The following is a 25,051-nucleotide window of genomic DNA, read 5'->3' on the forward strand; positions in this document are numbered from 1 at the left end:
TTTTTTTTCACCATGTTACCCAGGCTGGTCTTGAACTCCTAGGCTCCCACCTGCCTTGGCCTCCCAAAATGCTGGAACTACAGGCATGAGCCACTGTGCCAGGCAAAAAAAAATTTAAATAAAGCAAATACTTAAATCAAAACCTGACAACGGCTTCACAGAATATCCTTCTGATGAATTTCACTTATGAATATTATTGTAAAAATCCAAAATAAAATATAACCAAATAGAATTCAGCAGCACATTAAAATTAAAGGAGGCCAAGTGCGGTGGCTCATGCCTGTAATCCCAGCAGTTTGGGAGGCTGAGGCAGGTGGATCACTTGAGGCCAGGAGTTTGAGACCAGCCTGGCCAACATGGCAAAAACCCATCTCAACTAAAAATACAAAAATTAGCCTGGTGTGGTGGGGCACAACTGTAATCCCAGCTACTCAGGAGGCTGAGGCACAAGAATCACTTGAGCTTGCGAGGCACAGGTTGCAGGGAGCCAAGACTGCACCAGACTGCATTCCAGCCTGGGCGACACAATGAGACTCTGTCTCAAAAAATTACAAAAATAAAAAATGGGGGGTGATTCAGGAATGCAAGTGGGGTTTATTCAAAGAATGTAAGGATGGTTCAATATAATTAGGAAATCATGAATATAATTCATCATATTAAATAGATCTAAGCAGAAAAATCACCATCCCCAGTGACTCCAAAAAACATTTAACAAAGTAGCCAATACTTATTAAATTACAAATCAATGGACACTTCCTTAACAAAATTATATAGATTAACACAGAAGCCAGGAACTAGCTTCATACTCCAGAGAGTACGAATACAGTTTCATACCTGGGCACTTATAGTAAGCTCAAGGAAGAAGACCAATACTCCCCCAAAAAAAGGGGCAAAGACAATTCACATACATACAAAATATGACCTCTAAACAAGTCAGCTAGAGCAAGGATCTTTTTATAAGTAGAGAAATGCAAATAGACATACTCAGATAGCATCTCTCACCTATCAGATTAGCAAAAATCCGAAACACTTAACACACTCTTTTGGCAAGGCTGTGAGCAAACAGGCATGCTCATACACAGCCAGTGAGCAAGAAAACAGTGTTCAGCCGCTGCAGAGGACAAGTGAACAACGTCTATCTCACTCTGGGGCTTTATCCTACAGATGAATGACATTTGCACAAGGTCACAGGTTTGCAGTTGCAAAAGATTAGAAACAACCCAAGGTCTTTCTTGAAGAGGCTGAATAAATAAACAATGATACAATGATAGCATGGAAATGGGCAGAGACTAATGCTACTTTTACTCACTGTCACCTCCTCTGGGGCCAGCACAGATCCTACCACATAGTAAGTGCTCAATACATATTTTCTGTTTTTTGCTTTTTTTTTTTTTCCACCCCCGAGTCTCACTCTGTCGCCCAGGCTGGAGTGCAGTGGCATGATCTTGGCTCACTACAACCTCCACTTCCTGGGTTCAAGACATTCTCCTGCCTCAGCCTCCCGGGTAGCTGGGACTACACACAAGCACCACCACGCCCGGCTAATTTTTGTATTTTTAGTTTCACCATGTTGGCCGGGCTGGTCTCGAACTCCTGACCTCAAGTGATCCGTCCACCTTGGCCTTCCAGAGTGCTAGGATTACAGGCGTGAGCCACCGTGACTGGTCTCAATAGATATTTGTTGAAAGGATGAGTAAATGATACCAGTCCTGCCCACAAAGCCAGGATCAAATGTGGTACTAATCCTGGGAAATACCCTTTGCAAACTATAAACTCTATGCGATGCAAATTTCAACTGCCTTATTATTTGAAGGTACAAATCAAGTCACATGCCTTTAGCTCTTCATGGTAAAGTACCTGACTACTTGCCAGTCCCAAGAGTGCCTTTCTTCCTTCCTTCCCTGAGGCCATCCTTCCCTCCCAGGGTCACTCTAGCTCTATACAGGAGGCTGGATCTGGCTGGGTGGGGCTGGCTTCTCAGAGGCAGAGTGAAATTCCCCACAACGCCCCCCACTGGGTTTTATCTCAGTTCAGAAAGTACTAAGTGACCTTGAATCTGGGCTCCTACACCTTCACTCTGGACACATGCACATGCACATATGGGGATATCCTGTTGTGCCAGGCTGCCTGGATGTGGATATGTTTTCTGACTTGGTCACTTGCTTTGCACAGAGATCCCAGAGATGCAAGTCTCAGGGAAAGTTCTTCACAGGGAAATCTTGCCTGGCAAATGCAATGCCCATGGAAATGGCATCTAGAAATCTAGGTCTGAGTTGGAAGAGTCCTGAGTTGATTCTGTTAGAAAGAAAGTTCCCATGTTGCTTCGCTTTCACCTGTTTTACTGTCTTAAAGATTAAAAATATCCAGTAGCAAGGCCGGGTGTGGTGACTCACGTCTGTAATCCCAGCACTTTGAGAGGCCCAGGTGGCTGGATCACTTGAGGTCAGAAGTTCAAGACCAGGCTGGCCAACATGGTGAAACCCTGTCTCTACTAAAAATACAAAAATTAGCTGGGTGTGCTGGTGGACGCCTGTAATTCCAGCTACTTGGGAAGCCGAGGCAGGAGAATCACTTGAACCCAGGAGGCAGAGGTTGCAGTGAGCTAAGATCATGCACACTCCAGCCTGGGTGACAGAGTGGGACTCCATCTCAAAAAAACAACAACTACAACAAAAATAGTAGCAAAAGAGAGTGCTTATCCTCCTCCTGCTCCCCCAGCATCACCTACTGGGTGCTCTTGTCATTAACCATCTTTGCTAATGATACTGCTTGAGAGGGAGCCTGTCTTCTTTCTTCTACATCCTGCTCTGTAGCCTCCCCTCAATTCTGAGCCTCAGCTTCTTCATCTATAAAATAAAGAGCTTAGGCCGGGCGCGGTGCCTCAAGCCTGTAATCCCAGCACTTTGGGAGGCCGAGACGGGTGGATCACGAGGTCAGGAGATCGAGACCATCCTGGCTAACACGGTGAAACCCCGTCTCTACTAAAAAATACAAAAAACTAGCCGGGCGAGGTGGCGGGCCCCTGTAGTCCCAGCTACTCGGGAGGCTGAGGCGGGAGAATGGCGTAAACCCGGGAGGTGGAGCTTGCAGTGAGCTGAGATCCAGCCACTGTACTCCAGCCTGGGCGACAGAGCCAGATTCCGTCTCAAAAAAAAAAAAAAATAAAGAGCTTAGAAAAGACAATCTCTTAGCACCCTTCTAGAAAGACCTTCCGAATCTGGTCTGCTGGCACCACCTCTGTCCATTCCATCAGGAGCCAACATCACTGACCTCTTAGAGCAGCTCTGTGCCACTTGCCCCTTGGGTCAAGTCCAAGGGTGCAGAAGACAGATAAAGAAGTCAGGAGGTGACAACTCACAGGTGAGAGTTTCTGCTCAACCTCGTGCAAAAAGTCTCCTGGATAGAAACCAGACAAGTCCCCAGCACTGCCCTTAGCACCTAGACCGTTCATCCAACAAGTGCCCGGGTGCCGATGTTGTGGCGGCCCCTGTCCAAGGTCAGGGAATATGTACAGCAGGGAAGAGAAGGATTGTCTTTGGCTTCATGGAGCTGACATTCTAGTAGGGGAAAATTAGTGAAGAAAAACACTAGGTGCTGGCTGGGCCAGGTGGCTCACACCTGTAATCGCAGCACTTTGGGAGGCCGAGGTGGGTGGATCACCTGAGGTTAGGAGTTCGAGACCAGCCTGGCCAGCGTGGCGAAATCCCATCTCTACTAAAAATACAAAAATTAGCCAAGTGTGGTGGTGGGCACCTGTAATCCCAGCTACTCAGGAGGCTGATTCAGGAGAAATGCTTGGACCTGGGAGGTGGAGGTTGTAGTCAGCCAAGACTGTGCCATTGCAAGTCTTAAAGTCTAAAGTCTTAAAGCCTGGGCAACAAGTGTGAAACTCCATCAAAAAAAAAAAGACAGACAGACAGTCAGACATCAGGTGCTGGCTGGGCGAGGTGGCTCACACCTGTAATCCTAGCACTTTGGGAGGCTAAGGTGGTAGGATCTTGAGGCCAAGAGTTCAATACCAGCCTGGGCAACAGAGGAAGACCTCATCTCTACAAAAAACAGAAATGAAAATAAAAAAATTAGTCAGAGGCCAGGCATAGTGGAGCATGCCTGTAATTCCAGCACTTTGGGAGGCTGAGGCAGGAGAATCTTGAGGCCAAGAGTTCAATATCAGCCTGGGCAACATAGGGAAACCACATCACTACAAAAAATAAAAATAAAACAATTAGCCAGGCGTGGTAGTCCCAGCTATTCAGGAAGCTAAGGTGGAAGGATTGCATGAGCCCAGCAGGCTGAGGCTGCAGTGAGCTCTGCTCATACCACTGCACTCCAGACCGGGCAACAGAGCAAGACTCTGTCTCAAAACTTAATAAATAAATAAATAAATAAATAAATAAATAAATAAATAAATAAATAAAATGGCAGGAATGGTGGCTCCCTCCTGTAATTCCAAAATTTTGCAAGGCTAAGGCGGGAGCATCACTTGAGCCCAGGAGTTCAAGACCAGCCTGAGCAACATAGTGAAACCTCGTTTCTTCAAAAAAATACAAAAATTAGCATGGCTTGTAGTCCCAGCTACTCAGGAGGCTTAGATGGGAGGATGGTCCACTTGGGAGGCTGAGGCAGGAGAATCGCTTGAACCCAGGAGGTGTAGATTGCAGTGAGCCAAGATGGTGCCACTGCACTATAGGCTGGAAAAAAAAAAGAAAGAAAAGAAAGAAAAGGAAAGAGAAAAAGAAAATAAATAAAGAAATACATTAGGGGATAAAATGTGCCAGGAGAAAAATGCACCCAGGGAGATGGGCTGTGGGGCAGGGGCTACTACATACAGTTGGGTTAGGGGATGCCACTCTGAAAAGGGGACATTTGTGCTGAGGCCTGAAGGAAACCAGGGAGCACGCTGTGGGGCCCTGGGGGAAGTGACTCAGGGAGGAGGAAGATCAGGGAGTGCAAAGATCCAGGGGCAAGTGTGGCTGAGTAGTGAGCAAACAGCAGAGTATGTGGGGTTGGGGGTTTCCAGGAGAGGAGGTCAGAAAGATAAGGGGAGGATGGGCCACGGGGTGGCCGGGTGCGGGTGCAGGGGGGGTGGGGTGAGGCCTTGAGAGCTGCTGAAGGACTTGCCTTTTGATTGGGATGATTTTGGGAGTGCTACAATGTAACTTATGTCTTAGAGATCTAAGAAAGCAATACAGCCCTCACACCATAAATTCCAAGGCAACATTGTATCCTTTTTTTTTTTTTTTTTTTTTTTTTTTTTGAGACGGCGAGTCTCGCTCTGTCGCCCAGGCTGGAGTGCAGTGGCCGGATCTCAGCTCACCACAAGCTCCGCTTCCTGGGTTTACGCCATTCTCCTGCCTCAGCCTCCCAAGTAGCTGGGACTACATTAGCTGGGACTACAAGCGCCCGCCACCTCGCCTGGCTAGTTCTTTTTTTTTTGTATTTTTTAGTAGAGATGGGGTTTCACCGTGTTAGCCAGGATGGTCTTAATCTCCTGACCTCGTGATCCGCCCGTCTCGGCCTCCCAAAGTGCTGGGATTACAGGCTTGAGCCACCGCGCCCGGCCTGGTATCCCATTTTAAGGCAGTTCCTGCCTTCCTTTCATATATTTCCTATCTTGACCACCAGAAATGTGGTTTTGATCTTTTTGGCTTTTATAAACAACACCATGGTAACCATCACTTATATCTTTGAGCAGGTCCTTAACTGCTTCTATAGGACTGGTTCCTAGAAGTGAACTCTCTGGGTTAAAGGAAATAGAATTTAGGGCTGGGCAAGGTAGCTCATGCCTGTAATCCCAGCACTTTGGGAGGCGGAGGCGTGAGGATCACTTGAGCCCAGGAGCTCCAGACCAGCCTGGAAAACATAATGAGACTCCTTCTCTGCAAAAAATCAAATAAAAAAATTAGCAGGGAATGGTAGAGGGTGCCTGTGGTCCTAGCTACTCAGGAGGCTGAGGTGGGAGGATCGCTTGAGCCCAGGAGGTTGAGGCTGTAGTGAGCCATGATTGCCCCAGTGCACTCCACCCTAGACAATAGAGCAAGAACCTGTCTCAAAAGTTATATTGGAAAAAAAAAAAAGGTAACTCCTGGACTCAAGCGATCCACCCCCTTCAGCCTCCTAAAGTGCTGGGATTATAGGTGTGAGCCACCACACCTGGCTGGAAAGATACAATTTTTTTATTTTTATTTTTTTGAGACAGAGTTTTGCTCTTGTTGCCCAGACTGGAGTGCAATGGCGCAATCTCGGCTCACCACAACCTCTGCTTCCCGAGTTTAAGCGATTCTTCTGCCTCAGCCTCCCAAGTAGCTGGGATCACAGGCATGCGCCACCACACCCAGCTGATTTTGTGTTTTTAGTAGAGATAGGGTTTCTCCATGTTGCTCAGGCTGGTCTTGAACTCCCAACCTCAGGTGATCCGCTCACCTCAGCCTCCCAAAGTGCTGGGATTATAGGCGTGAGCCACCGCACCTGGCCTCGGAAATATAATTTAAAGCTTCAGATATGGAGCCCTAACCTGCTCTTTCCCACTCCTACTCCAGGCTCAGGGCACACTTGCCTCACCACAGGCTCTCCCAGGGCATAGGAGGGTGAGTGGGCTGCATGACCGTCCTCTCCACCACTCGGGTGAGTGGCAAATGTGATCTCATTGTTGTTTCTGTTTGCACTGCTGACGGGGTGAGAAGGCTTCTCCAGTGTTGAGTTAACATTTATTAAAAGCTCACTGTCAGGCCTGGAGCTGTGTGGTTTAATAATAACAATGGTGTGTATTTTCTGAGCACTGACCGTGTGCAGACACTGGTCAAAGTGGTTTTCTGCTGTGACTTGTTTAATCCCTCACCATCGCGTGTGGCGGGTCCTCTTATGATTAACTACACTGTAAGTGTAGAGGAAACCAAGGCCTGCTGGGCAGCGGCAGAGCGGGGTTCAAACACCCTTTGCTGGGGGAAAGGGGTCTACCTGTAGTTCAGCCTCATTCGCACCAGGCTAGCGGCTCAATCTCACTGTGGCCAAGAGGAGACGCTTGACTCTGAGACTCGGTCTCCTTGTCTGTAAAACGGGAATAACAGAGCGTGGTGGCTGAGAGGGTCTGGTAAGGTCAGGTAACAGTGTCTGGTACCTAGTGGGGGCTCAATGGAAAGAGGGCCCACCCCAAACTGAAGGGGAAGGAACAAATGATGGCCACAGATGGTTGGGGCTCTCTGGGTCCTGTACCTACATCTGGGACAATGACTTTCAAACAGCAAAGGTGAAGACAGACACTCTTCCTGTTTTGCTCTCATGTGCTGGTCCACCTGGCTCCCTATCTGCCAGCTCATCACGACCCCAGAAGGCTGTGGTGCTCCTGCTGGAGTAGGCTTGTGGTGGGTGAGAGTGTGGGCACAGGGGAAGGTATGTGGACACTGATGTGGAAGGGAAGGGGGCTCCCCTAGTCCTGTGGTCAACTGCACAGCTGGAAGCTTCTGCAACCCTAGGGTCTGTCCATAGGGAAGACAAAGGCGGCAGATGGGAGAGGGAAGGGCACTTACTCAAAGAGCTGCCACTTCCTGATAGCTACAAGAACCGGAGACTCGGAGACTCGGAGAGAAGAGCAATTCCCAAGGGCATGTGGTTTGTATGTGGACGGCCTGCTTTGAACCTGGCTCTGCATGGACTCACCCTGAACTAGGCTCTCCCCTCCCTGCATAGTCATCAATGGGAGTGTTCACACCTGCTCCCTCCCAGGAATGAAGCACCCAGGGACTGTGGCCCTCCCCTCTGCTGACTTTTCAACTCTCTCTGGGGAAGATCAAAGCCAATTCATCAAGTGTCCCCCCAGCCCCTCCCTTTTGCCTCCTGTCCTCACCAGCTCAGGAGGTCCCTTGGGAGCAGCACTGCATCCTCCCACCTCCTCAGTCCTCAGAGACCTCAGCCTGTTAACCTGTCCCTCCTTCTCCCGGGTCTGAGGGAGCTGAGCTCTCTCTTCTGGTTTTTCCATCAGCTCATAAATGCAGCCAGGTCTCCCTCATCAGAAAGCACACACACAGATAAAATTAAAAAACTTGCTGCTCCTCTCTATCTCTCTCTCTCACAGACATACACCCACACACACCCCCACAAATAAGAGCCAAATGATAAACTGGGGAAAGATCTTTGCCACACAGAAACCAGACAAGGGGCAAAACCTTATTGATCAGTTCAAACCAATCAATAAGCAACATACAAAGAACCTAGCTGCTCAGGAATTTCATTTCTAGGAAATACGAAGAAATATCTAGTTGGGTCTAGATACAGCCATACTAGAAGTTCATACGCACTGATTACCAGGTTAATTCCTTCCCAGGAAAGATCTGGCCATGTATAAATGTATGCAGAAATTCAATGTAACATTATTGAAAAGAGCCAAATATATTTTTAAAAAGTCAAAAGAGATCCAATAACTCAACATGATGTAGCAAAATGCAAGCAATGAAAAATATTTTAAAAAGTTTGAGGTGAGGAATGCTCATGAAATTATACTAATGGAAAAATATTTTATATAGACATATTCAAATATGGAAAAACGTGTTTATTATTATTTATTTATTTTATTGGAGACAGAGTCTTGCTCTGTTGCTCAGCCTAAAGTGCAGTGGTGTGATCTCGGTTCGCTGCAACCTCCACCTCCCAGGTTCAAGCGATTCTCCTGCCTCAGCCTCCTGAGTAGCTGGGATTACGGGCACGTGCCACCACACCCGGTTAATTTTTTATATTTTTAGTAGAGATGGAATTTCACCACATTGGCCAGGCTGGTCTCGAACTCCTGACTTCAAGTGATCCACCCACCTCAGCCTCCCAAAGTGCTGGGATTACAGGCATGAGCCACAGCACCCGACTGGAAAACGTTTTCAAAGGTCTGGCAAAAAAAGGCAAATGTTAACAATAGTTACCTACAAGTATGCAAACAGGAATGATTTTTCCTACTTCTTTCAGTTAATTCATTCAAACAATATTCAGCAAGCACCTGCTAGGTGCCAGGCCTGGTACTGGGCTCTGGGATCTGGACAAGGCTCCTTCCCTCCAGGAGCTTCCAATCTGGGGGGAAGGATGCGGTGAGCCGATGAAAATGCAGGGTGATCAACAGGAGTTTGTGAGCACGCCTAGGAGGCCCCCAAAGAAGGAGGCAGCTGGGAAGAGTGAGAGGAGGTACACTTCAGAACTCAGATGGCCAGCTTGGTGGTGGAGCCGTCCACCTGCCGCCACCTTCCGGGACCTGCATCCCCAGCTGAACTGCATCCTTGGAGGTCTGAACCCAGTGGCCCCATGGCCAGGTGGGCTTGGGAGTTGCTAGCTGGGGCTGATGTGGTCATTCACAACCTCCTGGTGTTCCACACAAACCACCTGCAGAGATTCTGTCAACCCTGCCCCACACTGGGGTCCCAGGGCCCATCACACAAACTGGAAATTAATGGACCCATTAACCTAGCAGCTAGAGGGCTTCAATTAGTACAAGGAAACAAAACATATTTTTTAGATGGCTGTCCATTTCGGAGTTTATCCTCTAATACTGAGCTGTCCTAGCAGACAAGAAATGACAGGCATCCAAGGCATTAGAAAAACGTTTGAGAGACAAACTAATGACGACATTGGGTATAGTGGTGTGTGCCCCTAGTCTCAGCTAGGCAAGCTGGGGTGGGAGGATTGCTTGAGCCTAGCAGTTTGAGGCTGCAATAAGTTGCCGCAACACTCCAGCCTGAGTGACAGAGGGAGAGCCTAAAAACCAAACAAACAAAAAACTAATGACAGAGAGGATTCCATCTCTCCTCTCCCTTTCTTTTCCTTTATATTTTGTTTTCCTTTGATTTGGGGACCCCCTTTTGGGGGGGTTTCGGGTCCTGGAGAAGGTTTGAGGCTGGAGAGGGTTGTGGGAAATCTTGAGGGAGGCCTGGCTCCATCTGCACTCTGCTATGGGACCCTGGGCAAGGTGGCTCCCCTCCATTCTTTGGGAGGAGGTGACATAGGGGTAGTCTTTGAGCAGCTGGTGGCGGAACAGGAAGGCCAGACCTGGCCTGAGACACACCAGGTGCTCGGGATTATTTGCTGAATGCACGGTAAGTGACCCCAAGGGGCCTTCGCGGAACAGTCAATCACTCGACATTGGCGGAGGGGAGGAAGCCGCAGAGAGGGTGTCGTAAGGGAAAGGTGGGTGCAGGGGAGATGGCGCTTTAACCCACGCAGGGCCAGAGGCTCAGCCGAGACTATCCAGGCGGTGGGAACTTATCCCCCCGGATGACAGGTGATGAAACTGAGGGAAGGGCCCTGGCAGTGAAATGGGATGGGCGCTGGAACCAGGTGCCCCAGCAGAACCTCTCCCAAGCTCAGTTCCGCTCCCGCTCAGCCTCAATCTTCCCCAGCTGGAGAGGAGGGAGGGGCGCCTGTGGATCCGAGGCGAGCGCGGAGGCCGGGCGACTCCAACCGGCTCGCCCTGTGCCCAGCTCCTACCCAGGCCGTTTCCCGCACGGGGAGGGCCCTTGCAGCTTCTGGGCAGGTTCAAATCCTCACCCTCCCCAAGGCCGGCGCCGACGCCTCCAGCCCAGCAGAGCCCCCTCCTGCCGGACGCTCTCCATCCCCATCCCCAGTCGCATCCGCTCCGGGGCGAGCACCGCCCGGTGCCCAGGCCTCCCTCGGACGGAGGGGCGCGACTCGCCCAAGGTGGCCGGACAGAGCCTGCCTCGAACCTGACTTCTCCCCGACGCCCCCTCTGCAGCCCCGGGACCCAACCGGGCGGGGCTGCCCTCGAGGGTTCCGGAGCCAGGCGCGTCCTGTCCGCGAGGGCCGGGACTCCGGGTCCAGCCGCTGCGCTCCACTTCGGGGCGCAGTTGGGGTGGAGGCGGGGGCTGGCACCGCCGCGCCGGGTTCGTGCGCGCACAAATGTCGCCTCCAGAACAGGTGGCCCGGGCTAGGGCGGCGGCCCAGCACCTCCGCCCCTCGCGGACCCCCAGCCCCTGCCTTCTCGAAGCGCCCCTTCCCCACCGCGAGCCGCAGGATCCGCCTGGAGCCCCCGCCCCCCGCACCCTTGGCGCGGCCCCTAGTACCTCTGGCTTCCGCGGCAGCAGGCAGCGGACAGCGGGTCCCGGCGGACGGGCGGGCGGCTCGGCGGCCGGAGGGCAGTGCCCGGGGCCCGGCGGGAGGCAGCACCGCCCCTCCGGCCCGGGGCGGGGTCAGCGCCGCCCCGCCCCGCCCGTCCCGCCCTGCCCTGCGGGTCCCGGTCCCCAGAGCCCCTGCTGGGTCCCGGGGACCCGGCCCGCGCACCCTCGCTCCTCCCCGGAGCGGGTGCGGACAGTCCCCAGCCCGCGGGCCAACAGGTAGGGAGCGCTGCCCGGCCTCCGCGCCGCCAGTATTACGGGTTACCATCCCGTTTTCCCCATTTAACTGATGAGAAAACTGAGGTTCAGAGGGTTGAGTACCTCGATGTCCTGCAGTGGGGAAAGGACGCCGTCACCCCGGGACCCGGGTCGGCCTGACCCCACCGCCCCTTGCTGGGACCGTGCTAAGGGCGTGCCTGCATCACCCCAGTGTTTGCGGAATTCCAGTTATTTGCTGTATCCTTAACGCCGCCCAGTCCTGTCTCTACTCCTTCTCCTCTTCACTCTCATCTCGCCCATCTTCACAGCATATTGCTATTGGTAATTTGTTCAATGTGAGGAATTGGAATGTATCACACACAATTTGTGTATCACTAAACTGTATTTTATTATCTTTGGAACATGCCATATTTCCAGCATGTCACAATCCTAGTGATTTCAGTTCTTACTCCTCTGGAACAACAAAGACTGCAAAAAATGAGACCATTGGGTGACCTCTTGAGTGCTGACGCCCATCCTCTCACTCAGCTGATGACCCGGTGCCTAAGCCACTGAGAAAATGGAACCTCTATCCTAGCCCTGAGAAACAGCCTGGCACTCAATGGGTGCCCAATAAATACACTTCGAATGAAGGAATCAGTAGAAAATTCCTACCAGCTCCCCCACCCACCTGCTGAGGTAGCACCCACTCCCTTCCCTCCTGGGACCAGGCTGAACCCAGCCAGCTCCTTCCTGGCCACCACCACCCCCTTCACAAGATCCCGACCCGACCCTTCAAGCCAACACTGATCCTGAAACTCTGCCCTCTCTCCACTCTCCCCGGGTCATTTCCATCACAGGCTGTTACTTCTCCCATCTTAAAATGGAAGCGAGAGGCCAGGCAAGCACTCACACCTGTAATCCCAGCACTTTGGGAGGCCAAGGCAAGTGGATCACAAGGTCAGAAGTTCAAGACCAGCCTGGCCAACATGGTGAAACTCCCTCTCTACAAAATACAAAAATCAGCAAGACATGCTCACTTGAACCCAGGAGGCAAAAGTTACAGTGAGCCTAGATCGCGCCACTGCACTCCAGCCTGGGTGACAAGAGTCAGACTCTGTCTCAAAACAAAACAAAACAAAAAAAGGAATGAATGAATGTGGACCCTTTCTCCACTGGTAATCCTCTTCTTTTTTTTTTTTTTTTTTTTTTTTGAGACTCGCTGTGTTGCCCAGGCTGGAGTGCAATGACACCATCTCGACTCACTGCAACCTCTGTCTCCTGGTTTCAAGTGATTCTCCTGCCTCACCCTCCTGAGTAGCTGGGACTACAGGCGTGCACAACCATGCCTGGTGAATGTTTGTATTTTTAGTAGAGACAGCGTTTCACCATGTTGGCCAGGCTGGTCTCGAACTTCTGACCTCAAGTGATCCACCCGCCTCAGCCTCCCACAGTGTGGGGATTACAGGTGTGAGCCACCGGGCCTGGCCCACTTGTAATGCTTTTAATGCTTTTGCTTTTATGTTGGCTTTTCTACGATCACAAATGTATTTTTCAGAGAAACTTTGTATTGCTACTCTAAATGGAACACCAGTATCTCAGAGGCTAGAAGGCAACAGTAAAAGTAACACTAAAACAATGTTTTTTTTTTTTTTTTTGAGATGGAGTCTCGCTCTGCCGCCCAGGCTGGAGTGCAGTGGCCGGATCTCAGCTCACTGCAAGCTCCGCCTCCTGGGCTTACGCCATTCTCCTGCCTCAGCCTCCCGAGTAGCTGGGACTAACGGGCACCCGCCACCTCGCCCGGCTAGTTTTTTTTGTATTTTTTTTAGTAGAGACGGGGTTTCACTGTGTTAGCCAGGATGGTCCCGATCTCCTGACCTCGTGATCCGCCCGTCTCGGCCTCCCAAAGTGCTGGGATTACGGGCTTGAGCCACCGCGCCCGGCCAACACTAAAACAATGTTATAAAACCCGGGTAGGTCCTGTTGCCCCTCCAAGAGCTGAGCTCCTCCTGCCCTCTCCTTGTTAAAAGGAAGATTCAAAAGGTGTAGAGAGGTATTCAAGACAGGCCAGCACCCAGCAAAGACTTGGCCCTGGACTTAAGCAAAGGGATTAAAAGAGAATTGAGAAGAGAATGGCTTTCTTATAACAGCCACCACTGCTGTTGTGCCCAGACGCACAAACTCTTCCTGGCTATGCCTGGGAAACGGCCTCCTTGCAGCTTGTTAATCTCACAACCCTCTGAGGTCACACTGTTATCATCCCCATTTTACAAATGAAAAAAACGGAGGCTGGGCCAGGCGCAATGGCTCACGCCTCTAATCCCAGCACTTTGGGAGGCCGAAGAGGGCGGATCATGAGGTCAGGGGATCGAGACCATCCTGGCCAACACGGTGAAACACGTCTCTATTAAAATACAAAAATTAGCCAGGCGCAGTGGCGGGCGCCTGTAGTCCCAGCTCCTCGGGAGGCTGAGGCAGGAAAATCACACGAACCCGGGAGGTAGAGGTTGCAGTGAGCTAAGATCGTGCCACTACATTCCAGCCTGGTGACAGAGCGAGACTTCATCTCAAAACAAACAAACAAACAAACAAACAAACGGAGGCCATTGGCTGGAGTGCAGTGGCGTGATCTCAGCTCACTGCAAACTCCGCCTCCCGGGTTCACGCCATTCTCCTGCCTCAGTCTCCCGAGTAGCTGGGACTACAGGTGCCTGCCACCACGCCTGACTAATTTTTTTGTACTTTTAGTAGAGACAGGGTTTCACTGTGTTAACCAGGATGGTCTCAATCTCCTGACCTTGTGATCCACTCGCCTTGGCCTCCCAAAGTGCTGGGATTATAGGTTTAAGCTACCACGCCCAGCCAAGGCCAATTATTTTCTGGTCTGACCTGTCCTGACTGTTGGGAGAGCTTCGGAGGCCAGGGCATGGGGGAGGAAGCAGGGGACAAAAAAGCCTACGTGTCTGACCTGCCCTGGCCTTAGTTTACTCATCTGTGAAACCCTACCCTGGAAGCACAGCCTGGCCCCTGGTGCCCTGGGTTCTCCTGACCCCTGGAGCACCCCTTCCACCTCTGAGCCCAGTGGTCCCCTCTTCCCTCCCTCCTAGCACCCTGGCAGGTCCCTTTCCTCCTAAAGTCAAGCACACAGGCTCTGAGAGGAAGGGAAGGCATGGCTCATGGCTGGCTTTCTGGTTGGAGATGGAGAGCCCTGGGATGCTTGTGAAAGAGAGTGATCTGCCTGGGGTTGAAACTGCCTCTCTTAGCAGGGTGAGCGTGGCCAGATTTTTTTTTTGACATGGAGTCTCGCTCTGTCGCCCGGGCTGGAGTGCAGTGGCCAGATCTCAGCTCACTGCAAGCTCCGCCTCCCAGGTTTACGCCATTCTCCTGCCTCAGCCTCCCAAGTGGCTGGGACTACAGGCGCCCGCCACCTCGCCAGGCTAGTTTTTTTGTATTTTTTAGTAGAGACGGAGTTTCACCATGTTAGCCAGGATGGTCTCAATCTCCTGACCTCGTGATCCACCTGTCTCGGCCTCCCAAAGTGCTGGGATTACAGGCTTGAGCCACCGCGCCCGGCTGGGAGATTTTTTTTTTTCCTTTTTTTTTTTTTTTTTTGAGACAGAGTCTTCCCCAGGCTGGGATTCATTATTACTATTTAGAGACAGTGTCTCACTCTGTTGCCCAGGATGGAGTGCAGTGATGTGATTACAACTCACTGCAGCCTTGTCCTTCCAGGCACAAGTGATCCTCCTGCCTCAGCCTCCTCGGTAGCTGGGACCACAGGTGTGTACCACCATGCCCGGCTCTTTTTTTTTTTTGAGATGGAGTTTTGCTCTTGTCACCCAGGCTGGAGTGCAGTGGTGCAATCTCGGCTCACTGCAACCTCCGCCTCGTGGGTTCAAGTGATTCTCCTGCTTCAGCCTCCCGAGTAGCTGGGATTACAGGTGCCCGCCACCACAACTGGCTAATTTGTTTGTATTTTTAGTAGAGACAGGGTTTCACCAGGTTGATCAGGCTGGTCTTGAACTCCTGACCTTAGGTGATCTACCTGCCTTGGCCTCCCAAAGTGCTGGGATTACAGACGTGAGCTACCACACCTGGTCTTTTCTTTAAAAATGTTTTTTGGCCAGGCGCGGTGGCTCAAGCCTGTAATCCCAGCACTTTGGGAGGCCGAGACGGGCGGATCACGAGGTCAGGAGATCCAGACCATCCTAGCTAATACGGTGAAACCCCGTCTCTAATAGAAAATACAAAAAACTAGCCGGGCGACGAGGTGGGCGCCTGTAGTCCCAGCTACTCGGGAGGCTGAGACAGGAGAATGGCGTGAACCCAGGAGGCGGAGCTTGCAGTGAGCTGAGATCGCGCCACTGCACTCCAGCCTGGGCGGCAGAGCAAGACTCCGTCTCAAAAAAAAAAAAAAAAAAATGTTTTTTGAAGTGACAGTTGCTCCCTATGTTGCCCAGGCTGGTCTTGATCTCCTGACCACTAACGATCCTCCCGCTTTGACCTCCCAAAGTGCTGGGATTACAGGTGTGAGCTATGTTGCCCAACTTCTAGGCTGAAATTCTTAAACTCTCTAAACCAATGGGTTTCTCTCCCATCAGTAAACTGGAGCTGGTCATCTGGTTGTGAACATTGAGTAGAAAGCCCGTGGCCACTTTGGTCTACCTGCAATAAGGAACACATAAAGCACTGGCATAGTTACTGGTGGGGTGAACTCCCACCACTTGCTTTCCAGGGGCATCCCTTACCCAGGAGGACCTGGGGCTTAGGGAGCCAGGCACAGGTTTGCCTAAGGGCCCTCAGTTAATAGGTCTCATTCCACAGCTCTTAGTCATCTGGAGAGTGGTCCTGAAAGGTGGTGCGCTCGCTGCAGCCCCACTGGGCCCATGCTCCAAAGCAGATTTCATACTCACGTGGGAAAGAACAGTCTGACAATTTGCATGGTTCGTGGTGGCTTTCCAGCAAATGCAATTTATTTCAACAGGCATTTCCTGGGCCCTAGAGAAGAAAGGCAGGATGTCAACATCTAGACTATTACTTACGGGGGAGGGGAAGTTCTGTGAATTACTCCATATGGCTCTCCTGGCAGAAGGAACAGCACAGGCAAAGGCAAGGCACAGGGCCCGTGTCCTCTCATCTCCTCTGTGACTGCTCTCATTGATCACCCCTCTCTGGCCTCTAACTCCAACTTTCCACTGGACAGGGGTCTTTCTTTCTTCTCTCTGCCAACTGTCTGCTAACAGCACACTAAATACTTCCTGAGGAATTCCACCTGGGTTTTGTTTTTGTTTTTTGAGACAGGGTCTTGCTCTGTTGTCACTGCTGCAAGTTCTGCCTCCCAGGCTCAAGTGATTCTAGTGCCTCAGTCTCCCGAGTAGCTGGGATTACAGGCACTTGTCACCATGCCTGGCGTTTTTGTTGTTGTTGTTGTTGTTTTTGGTATTTTTAGTAGAGATGGGTTTCATCATGTTGGCCAAGCTGGTCTCAAACTCCTGACCTCAGGCAGTCTGCCCACCTCAGTCTCCCAAAGTGCTGGGATTACAGATGTGAGCCACCACGCCCAGCCTCTCTTTCCTCTTGATGTTAAGTGTGACTTTGTTGTGGAATGTTTAATCTGTAACATTTATATATAGACTAAGGACACTACTATGTACTGTTTGCAGTACTGACTGACTTGTGGAGTGGCTTAAGCCTGTGTGCCTGTGGCACTGACTACCGAGTAAATGTGAATCAATGAGAACGCCTCCTTGGGAACGCCATGGAGCTCATGGCTTTTGTGATCGAAACACAAAAAAATCCGCTAAAATCCTGACATTGTGGAAAGACACAAATATGGGCCTGGTTATTTCTGACCATGGACCGTTCACAACACCCAGCCAGAGACTGGTCCAGAGATGATGTGACCCACATGGTCTTAATAACAGAAGTCTGGGATAAAGGTGTATCCTCTTCTGGATGGCTTCTAGGTCTTTTTCTGGACTCGGTGATATTTCATTGCCACATAAGGGGAGGGCCCATCTCAGAACAGAGCCCAGTCCCCCATGAATGGAGCTGGTTATACACACAGAACTGAGTCAGGGCATCCCTGGAGCCATGTCCAGCTGGGCCTGACCTGGTGATCTCTCTGCTTCCACCCCCACCTGGGCCTTCCTGTTACATGGTTTGGTTTAACCAGATGAGCTGGATTCTTTCACTATTTTTTTTTTTTCACTCAGGTTCCCTCTGTAGCCCAGGCTGGAATGTAGTAGCGTGATCTTGGCTCACTGAAACCTCGGCCTCCTGGGTTCAAGAGATTCTCGAGCCTCAGCCTCCCTAGTAGCTGGGACTAAAGACGCACACCACCACATCCAGCTAGTTTCTGTATTTTTAGTAGAGACAGGGTTTCGCCATGTCTCCAACTCTGGACCTTAGATGATCCGCCCATCTTGGCCTCCCAAAGTGTGGGGATTACACGCCCAGCTTCTTACTTTCCTTTGTACAAGCAGGAATTTTGATTGATGCACCCTTATGGGTTACTGGCACTTTCACTCCACCCATGAGCAAGCTTGAGCCCCTCCCATCCCAAGAAAAGGAAAAGAAAACAAAAAGTAAAGCAAACACTCCTCCCTCTACGCTGTGACTGCTAGCTCTCTCCTGTCAGCCAGATTTCTCAAATGAATCACCTCCACTCGCTGTTTCGGACCCTTCCTTCCCTGCCTTCTTCATCCCCTGCCGAGCCAGCCAGTGTCACAGTAACTGCTGTGGCTTGCCCATGTCAATATAGAATTAACAATAACAATGTTATTAATGTCCGTAAACAAAATCACAGACTGAAGGAATTTACTGTCAATTTATGACCTTAAAAGTCTATGAGGGGCCGGGCGCGGTGGCTCAAGCCTGTAATCCCAGCACTTTGGGAGGCCGAGGCGGGCGGATCACGAGGTCAGGAGATCGAGACCATCCTGGCTAACACGGTGAAACCCCGTCTCTACTAAAAAATACAAAAAAACTAGCTGGGCGAGGTGGCGGGTGCCTGTAGTCCCAGCTACTTGGAGGCTGAGGCAGGAGAATGGCGTAAACCCGGGAGGCGGAGCTTGCAGTGAGCTGAGATGGTGCCACTGCACTCCAGCCTGGGCGACAGAGCAAGACTCCTTCTCAAAAAAAAAAAAAAAAAAAAGTATATGAGGTATTTCCAGCTTTGTTTTTTTGTGTGTGTGGGTTCTCTTTTTTAGACAGAGTTTCACTCTTGTCACCCAGGCTGGAGTGCAATGGCACCACCTCGGCTCACTGCAACCTCTGCTCCCAGGTTCAAGTGATTCTCCTGCCTCAGTCTCCCGAAGTAGCTGGGATTACAGGCGTCCACCACTACGCCCAGCTAATTTTTTTGTATTTTTAGTTGAGACTGAGTTTCACCATGTTGGCCAGGCTGGTCTTGAACTTCTGACCTCAGGTGATCCACCTGCCTCGGCCTCCCAAAGTGCTGGGATTACAGTCATGAGCCACCACACCTGGCTGGCCATGTTTTTTCTTTTTTTTCTTTTTGAGACAGAGTCTCACTCTGTCACCCAGGCTGCAGTGCAGTGGTGTAATCTTGGCTCACTGCAACCTCCACCTCCTGGGTTCAAGTGATTCTCCTGCCTCAGCCTCCCGAGTAGCTATGATTACAGGCATGCGCCACCATGCCTGGCTAATTTTTTGTATTTTTAGTAGAGACAAGGTTTCACCATGTTGCCCAGGTTGGTCTCAAACTCCTGAGCTCAGGCAATCCACCCACCTTGGCCTCCCAAAGTGCTAGGATTACAGATGTCAGCCACTGTGCCTGGCCTCCGGCTTTGTTTTTGACAGAGAGTTGTCTGAAAGCCACAATAGCTCCTTGCCCATCCCCAGTCTCATGGGCAGCTTGGTGCCCAGATATAAGTCTCTAAGACCCTTATCCACTAAAGGAAACCAGGATCCCTTGGAGCATTAAAAAAAAAAAAAAAAAAAAAAAAAAAAAAAATAGGCCTGGCACGATGGCTCACGCCTGTAATCCCAGCACTTTGGGAGGCCGAGGTGGGCGAATCACAAGGTCAGGAGATCAAGACCATCCCGGCTAACACGGTGAAACCCCGTCTCTACTAAAAATACAAAAAAGATTAACCGGGCATGGTGGCAGGCACTTGTGGTTCTAGCTACTCGGGAGGCTGAGGCAAGAGAATGGTGGGAACACAGGAGGCAGAGCATGCAGTGAGCCAAGATGGTGTCACTGCACTCCACCCTGGGTGACAGAGTGAGACTCCGTCTCAAAAAAAAAAAAAGAAAGATGATTGTCATATGACTTGAATTTTTATTGAGCTTAATATGTGGGGGTGTGTTAGTCTGTGCATTTTGTTTCTTTTATTATTGTTAACATATTAGGCTGGGCACGGTGGCTCACACCTGTAATACTAGCACTTTGGGAGGTTGAGGCGGGCGGATCGCCTGAGGTCGGGAGTTCGAGAGCAGCCTGACCAACATGCAGAAACCCCGTCTCTACTAAAAATTAACCAGGCGTGGTGGTGCATGCCTGTAATCCCAGCTACTTGGGAGGCTCAAGCTTATAATCCCAAGGAGGCAGGAGAATCGCTTGTACCCAGGAGGCAGAGGTTGCAGTGAGCCTAGATCACGCCATTACACTCCAGCCTGGGTGACAAGAGCGAAACTCCATCTCAAAAATAAAACAACAAAACAAAGCAAAACAAACAAACAAACAAAGAACAGTAAAGAGATCTGTTTGCTTTCTCTCTGTGTAATTAGAAAAGAATAAACACAGAACTCTGGACTGGAGCCCTGGAGAGGCAGAAACTGCACCAAGGAAAGCAAGCACAGACTCACGGGCACTGGTAGCTGCACAGAACTACCAGGTAGACGAGGCTCTGCCAGGTATTCAGGACAGGGGCCACCCTTAGTTGTCAAGCACAAGGAGGATTCAACAGAGAATGTCCAAAATGACTAAATAGGCAAGTGTAATCCCAGCAGAGGCAGTCAAGCCCTATGTTCCAGCCAAGGACCCACGGTCAAACATCCAGATCCAGTGATCTCAGCTTGTCTTGGAAAATTATTCCAAACATGGGAAGATACCAAAATCCCATCACTGGTCAGGCAGGGTAGCTCACCCTGTAATTCTAGCACTTTGGAAAGCTGAGGCAGGAGGATCGCTTGAGCCCAAGAGTTCAAGACCAGCTTGGGCAACATAGCAAGACCCCTGCCTCTACAAAATATAAACATTTTAGCTAAGTGTGGTGGTGTGTGCCTGTAGTTCCAGCTTCCTGAGAGGTTGAGATGGGAGGATCACCTCAGCCCAGGAGGTTGAGGCTACAGTGAGCTGTTAGCCATTGCATTCCAGCTTGAGTGATAAAGCAAGACCCTGTATCCAATAAATAAATAAACTCCCATCACCAAAGCCCTAGTGAGAAATCAAAATATCCCTAAGAAGATAAAAGCAAGGATAGAAATGAGAAAGCACTGGCCGGGTGTGGCAGCTCACGCCTGTAATCCTAGCACTTTGGGAGGCCGAGGCTGGCAGATCACGAGGTCAGGAGTTCGAGACCAGTCTGACCAACATGGTGAAACCCTGTCTCTACTAAAAATACAAAAATTAGCTGGGCGTGGTGTCAGGCGCCTGTAATCCCAGCTACTCGGGAGGCTGAGGCAGAAGAATCGCTTGAATTTGGGAGGCGCAGATTGCAGTGAACCAAGATCGCACCACTGCACTCCAGCCTGGGCAACAGAACGAGACTCCATCTCAAAAAAAAAGAAAAGAAAAGAAAAGAAAAAAAAGTGAGGAAGCACTGAATGACCCCTGGACCTTGATGTTTCAGAAGAGTGTTAAGTGTAAAAGTATTGTTATGGAAGTCAGCCATACAAAATCCGTCATTGCAGTTTAGATCATGTGTAGGAGTTTAGTTAATTAAGTTTGTAATCAAGGTTGGAATACTCAAGAAATTGGATTTCAAAGTTTTGCTTTTGACATAGAAGAGCCCAGCTGGGTACGGTGGCTCACGCTAATAATCTCGAGACTTTGGGAAGCTAAAGTTGGAGGATCACTTCAGGTCAGAAGTTCGAGACCAGCCTGCGCAACGTGATGAGACCCTGTCTCTACAAAAAAATTTTTAAAATTAGCCAGGCCTGGTGGCACACCCCTGTAGTCCCAGATGCTTGGGAGGCTGAGGTAGGAGGATTGTTTGAGCTCTAGGCTCAACAACAGCCAGAGGTCAAGGCTGCAGTGATTCATGATTTTATACCACTGCACTCCAGCCTGGGCAACAGAGCAAGACCCTATCTCAAAAAAAAAAAAAAAAAAAAAAGATTGTTGTTGGTTTATTGGTGTTTTTGTTGTGGTTATTAGTTTGTTTTGTTCTCTGTCTTGTATGGTTCAGAAGGTGTTTGTTTGTTTGTTTGTTTGTTTTTAAGAGACTGAATCTCATTATGTTGTCCAGGCTGCTCTCAAACTCCTGCCCTCTAGGAATTCCTGCCTCAGTCTCCTGAGTAGATGGGAATACAGGCATGAACCACTGTGCCCAACAGTTGTTGTTTATGACACAAATGAGTGGATACATTTTCTTGGTAAAAAGGAAATTATACTCTTGTGTTTTTGAGACAAGGTCTCTCACTCCAGCCCAGGCTGGAGTCCAGTGACATGATCGCAGATCACTGTAGCCTTGCACTCCTGGGCTCAAGTGATCCTCCCACCTCAGCCTCCCGAGTAGCTGGGACTATGGGTGTGCACCATTACACCTGTCTTTTTTTTTTTATTATTTCCAGAGACGGGGTTTCACTATGTTGCCCAAGCTGGTCTCAAATCCCTGGCCTCAAGTGATTCTCCTGCTTCAGCCTCACACAGTGCTAGGATTATAGGCTTGAGCCACCACGCCTGGCCTGAGATCTCTTGATAGCAACAACTCCATCAGCAAACGCAATGGTGGTTCACAGGCTGTCCCTCTGACCTGCTTGTGTATTTGACAGTTGGTCATGAATCCTGTGTCCTTGGCCTTCCGCCTCTCTGACTAGTTGAGGACTCCTCTCAGCTCACCCCTCCCATGCTGGAGCCCTGGCCCTTTGCCAGCCCCCTCTCTCCTTGCCTTATATTTCCTGGGTGGTCTCCTGCATAGGTGGCCTGGCCCCCACCCCACCCTAGCCTTCTTCCAAAGCTGAAGCCTAGTCCAGCCCACAAAGGAGATGCTGCTGCCCAGAGTCATGGTCTGCTTGAATTTTTTTTTTTTTTTTTTTTTTTTTTGAGACTGAATCTTACTCTGCTGCCAGGCTGGAGTGCAGTGGTGCTATCTCGGCTCACTGCAACCTTCAACTTCCTGGTTCAAGCAATTCTCCTGCCTCAGCCTCCCAAGTAGCTGGGATTACAGGCATATGCCACCATGCCCAGCTAATGTTTTTGTATTTTGTTAGTAGAGAAGGGGTTTCACCATGTTAGCCGGACTGGTCTCAAACTCCTGACCTTGTGATCTGCCCACCTTGGCCTCCCAAACTGCTGGGATTACAGGCGTGAGCCACCGCACCTGGACCTTTTTTTTTTTTTTTTTTTCAGTTTTAGAAAGATCAGGCTGGGTATATATACTGGGTATATACCCAAAGGAATATAAATCAATCTACTATAAAGATGCATGCACACATGTTTATTGCAGAACTATTTACAATAGCAAAGACATGGAACTAGGCTTCCATTTGGGGCTGGGCACCCCAATCTCAATCAAGAGATTGAGACAATCCTGGCCAACATGGTGAAACTTGTCTCTACTAAAAATACATAAATTAGCTGGGCATGGTGGTGTGCGCCTGTAGTCCCAGCTACTCAGGAGGCTGAGGCAGCAGAATCACTTGAACACTGGAGGCGGAGGTTAGAGTGAGTTGAGATTGCACCACAGCACTCCAGCCAGGTGACAGAGTGAGACTCTGTCTAAAAAAAAAGAAAAGAAAATGTAGTACATATACACTGTGGAATACTATGCAACCATAAAAAACAATAACAGGCCAAGCTTGGTGGCTCACGCCTGTAATCCCAGCACTTTGGGAAGCTGCAGGGGTGGAACACCTGAGGTCAGGAGTTTGAGACCAGCCTGGCAAACATGGTGAAACCCCATCTCTACTAAAAATAAAAAATTAGCTGGGCGTGGTGGCGGGTGCTTGTAATCTCAGCTACTCGGGATGCTGAGGCAGGAGAATCATTTGAACCTGGGAGGCGAAGGTTTCGGTGAGCCAAGATCATGCCACTGCACTCCAGCCTCGGCAACAAGAGGGAAACTCCATCCCCAAAAAAAAAAAAAAAAAAAAAAAAGAATGATGTCATGGCTCATGCCTGCAATCCCAGAACTTCAGAAGGCCAAGGCAGGTGGATCACCTGAGGTCAGGAGTTGAAGACCAGCCTGACCAACATGGTGAAACTCCATCTCTACTAAAATACAAAAATTAGCTGGACATGGTGGTGGACACCTGTAGAGGCTGAGGCAGGAGAATCACTTCAACCAAGGAGGCGGAGGTTGCAGTGAGCTGAGATCGTGCCACTGCACTCCAGCCTAGGCGACAGAGCCAGCCTCCATCTCAACAATAAAATAAAATAAAGACATCTTTTTTTGTGTGCCATTTTGGTGGAATTTTCGGAGAAAGTAGGGGTGGCTGCTTTGTATCTGACCTCCGTCTCTTTTGGCTATGTGGGAGGGATTATCGTCCCATTCTACAGACGAAGGAACTGAACTCTGGAGAGATTGCCTGACTCACTGGATGTCGTGTGACTTGGTGCTGAGTCCACCTGCCTCCCCTTTCTCTCCAGTTTGCTCAGCAGGCCCTGGTTATAACTCATTGGTTGTTCAGCCCAGCAAAGTGTGCAGCCTCTGTGCCTTGCTGGAGCCCCTGGGAGATAAACTGAACAATGACAACAGGTAAGAGGAAGCGTTTTTGCAACCACCAACTGCTGCGTGGGTGTTGACTACTGCACAGAGGGTTCTGCCTGATAACTGAAGCCCAGGCCTTGGGGTCACAGTGACCTGGGGTTGGATGCCGATTCAGCCCGGGGCTAAGCCTGTGACTCTTGAGCCTGGAAGGATTTGTAGGCCCCCGCTGCATGCACTGTTGGAAGCATTACCTGAGATGACACAAAGCACCCAGCACATATGTGACTTCCATTATTGTCTTCTTAGATGGTCCTCGGAACTCTAGAATGGTGGCTTAGGCTCTGGAGTGCATCAGGGTCTTCCAGGAGGGCTTGTTAGCACACAGATGGCTGGGTGCCATCCTTGGGGCTTCTGAGTCAGGTCTGGGGTGGAGCCTGAGAATCTGCATTTCTTTTCTTTCTTTCTTTTTTTTTTTTGAAACAGAGTCTTGCTCTGTCACCTAGGCTCAATCTTGGCTTACTGCAACCTCTGCCTCCCAGGTTCAAGGGATTCTCTTGCCTCAGCCTCCCAAGTAGCTGGGATTACAGGTGCCCGCCACCATGCCTGGCTAAGTTTTGTGTTTTTAGTACAGATGGGGTTTCACCATGTTGGCTAAGCTGGTCTTGAACTCCTGAACTCAGGTGATCTGCCCACCTCGGCCTCCCAAAGTGCTGGGATTACAGGAGTGAGGCACTTCTTCTTCTTCTTTCTTCTTCTTCTTTCCTCCTCCTCCTCTTCTTCTTCTTCTTCTTCTTCTTCTTCTTCTTCTTCTTCTTCTTCTTCTTCTTCTTTTCTTCTTCTTCTTCTTCTTCTTCTTCCTCCTTCTTCCTTCCTCCTCCTCCTCCTCCTCCTCCTCCTCCTCCTCCTCCTCCT

General features: G+C 50.2%; 1 protein-coding gene across 8 annotated transcripts in view; it reads right to left on the reverse strand.

The window, feature by feature from the left end:
* Window positions 1–11,175, reverse strand: part of A4GALT (alpha 1,4-galactosyltransferase (P blood group)) — a 30,925-nt gene extending 19,750 nt beyond the window's left edge. For 4 of the 8 annotated variants that reach the window (XM_023221807.2, XM_023221805.2, XM_023221804.2 and 1 more), the window contains exon 1: window positions 11,052–11,175. The gene's annotated coding sequence lies outside the window, so the exon portion shown is untranslated. The remainder of the gene's footprint in view (window positions 1–11,051) is intronic. The other 4 variants (XM_023221801.2, XM_023221806.2, XM_023221810.2 and 1 more) reach the window with 4 other exon arrangements.
* Between the last annotated feature and the right edge of the window lie 13,876 nt (window positions 11,176–25,051).

This window comes from Piliocolobus tephrosceles, chromosome 19 (assembly GCF_002776525.5).
Source record: "Piliocolobus tephrosceles isolate RC106 chromosome 19, ASM277652v3, whole genome shotgun sequence".
Taxonomy (NCBI): Eukaryota; Metazoa; Chordata; class Mammalia; order Primates; family Cercopithecidae; genus Piliocolobus; species Piliocolobus tephrosceles.